This window comes from Pseudoliparis swirei, chromosome 6 (genome assembly GCF_029220125.1).
Source record: "Pseudoliparis swirei isolate HS2019 ecotype Mariana Trench chromosome 6, NWPU_hadal_v1, whole genome shotgun sequence".
NCBI classification, from domain to species: domain Eukaryota; kingdom Metazoa; phylum Chordata; class Actinopteri; order Perciformes; family Liparidae; genus Pseudoliparis; species Pseudoliparis swirei.
In genome coordinates, this window is record NC_079393.1 from 29,015,168 (window position 1) to 29,017,694 (window position 2,527).

Below are 2,527 nucleotides of genomic sequence, written 5' to 3' on the forward strand. Positions count from 1 at the left end.
ACCTCCACGATCCATCAGGCAGATGGCGGTGGGGTGGACTAGTGGGTGGAGTCTCAACAGTGGGCGGAGTCTCAACAGGACAGTGGCGTAGTCAGGAACAGGAATTCCACAACCCAAACCTCGATGATCCATCAGGCAGATAGGATCTATGCCGTCTCATAGGGTCCGATGACCCCATGAGACGTGAAGTCACAAAGGACTCCGGGGAGAAAGCAGAGTTAGTAACGTGTGATTGAGAGATGAAAATTCATCCTTAAGGAGAGAAAAAAGAGGAGATAGGTACTCAGTGCATCCTAAAACGTCCCCCGGCAGCTATCAGCCTATAGCAGCATATCAAGGGGCTGGACCAGCTGAACCTGATTCAGCCCTAACTATAAGCTCTGTCAAAGAGGAAGGTCTTAAGTCTACTCTTAAACGAGGTGACTGTCTGCCTCCCGGACTGAAATTGGAAGCTGGTTCCATAAAAGAGGAGCTTGATAACTAAAGGCTCTGGCTCCCATTCTACTTTTTAAGACTCTAGGAACTACAAGTAGTCCCGCATTTAGTGAGCGTAGCTCTCTAGTGGGGCAATATCGTACTACAAGCTCCTGAAGATATGATGGAGCATCACCAATCAAGGCTTTGTACGTTAAGAGAAGAATTTTAAAAGTGATTCTTGATTTTACTGGGAGCCAGTGCAGAGCAGCTAGTGCAGGAGTGATGTGATCTCTTTTCTTAGTTTTAGTGAGAACACGAGCTGCAGCATTCTGGATCAACTGGAGGGACCTAAGAGATTTATTAGAGCAGCCTGATAATAAGGAGTTGCAGTAATCCAGTCTCGAAGTAACGAACGCGTGAACCAATTTTTCTGCATCTTTTTGAGACAAGATGTGCCTGATTTTTGAAATATTACGTAGATGAAAGAATGCAGTCCTTGAGATTTGCTTTACGTGGGAGTTAAAGGACAAGTCCCGATCAAAGATAACGCCAAGATTCTTTACAGTGGTGTTGGATGCCAGGGCAATGCCGTCTATAGAATCCACATCACCAGATAATTGATCTCTGAGGTGCTCAGGGCCGATTAAAATTACTTCGGTTTTGTCTGAGTTTAACATCAAGAAATTGCAGGTCATCCATGTTTTTATGTCTTTAAGACATGCTTGAATTTTACCGAGTTGGTTGCTCTCCTCTGGTTTTATCGATAAATATAGTTGAGTATCATCTGCATAACAATGAAAGTTTATGGAGTGTTTCCTGATAATATTGCCCAAAGGAAGCATGTATAAGGTAAATAAAATTGGTCCAAGCACAGAACCTTGTGGAACTCCATGATTAACGTTGGTGGTTATCGAGGCGTCATCGTTTACAAATACAAACTGAGATCGATCTGATAAATATGATTTAAACCAAATTAGTGCCGTGCCTGAAATGCCAATCGACTGCTCCAGTCTCTGTAACAGGATGTCATGGTCAATGGTGTCGAATGCAGCACTAAGGTCTAACAAGACCAGGACAGAGAGGAGTCCTTTATCTGCTGCCATTAAGAGGTCATTTGTAATTTTCACCAGTGCTGTCTCGGTGCTGTGGTGTTTTCTAAATCCTGATTGAAATTTCTCAAATAAACTATTATGATGTAGAAAGTCGCACAACTGATTTGCGACCACTTTCTCAAGGATCTTGGAGAGGAAGGGGAGGTTAGAGATCGGTCTGTAGTTAGCCAACACCTCTGGATCCAGAGTGGGCTTCTTCAGGAGAGGTTTAATAACAGCCACTTTGAAGGAGTGTGGTACGTGGCCTGTTAGCAGAGACACATTGATAATATCTAATAGAGAGCCGCCAATTAAAGGCAAAACGTCTTTAAGCAGCCTCGTCGGGATGGGGTCCAAGAGACAGGTAGATGTGTTAGAAGTAGAAACCGTTGAAGATAATTGGTCACGGTTGATGGGAGAAAAGCCCTCCAAATATACACCAGGGCATACAGCGGTTTCCAAGGCCATTCCACTTGAGGACAGATTGGCACTGGTTATGGGCAAGAGAATATTAATCTTGTCCCTAATAGTTAAAATCTTTTCATTAAAGAAGTTCATAAAGTCATTACCACTAAGGTTTATAGGAATGCTCGGCTCCAGAGAGCTGTGACTCTCTGTCAGCCTGGCTACAGTGCTGAAGAGAAACCTGGGGTTGTTTTTATTTTTCTCTATTACTGATGAGTAATAGGCTGCTCTGGCATTACGGAGGGCCTTCTTATATGTTTTAAGACTATCTCGCCAAACTAAGCGGGATTCTTCGAGATTAGTTGAACGCCATATGCGTTCAAGCTTTCGTGACGTATGCTTCAGTTTGCGGGTCTGAGGGTTATACCAGGGAGCAAACCTCCTCTTCCTCACTGTCTTCTTCTTCAGAGGGGCTATCGAGTCCAGTGTCATTCTCAAAGAGCCTGTGGCACTGTCAACAAGATGATCAATCTGGGACGGACTAAAGTTAGACCAGGAGTCCTCTGTTATATTGAGACGTGGTATCGAATCAAATACAGAAGGAATCGCTTTAA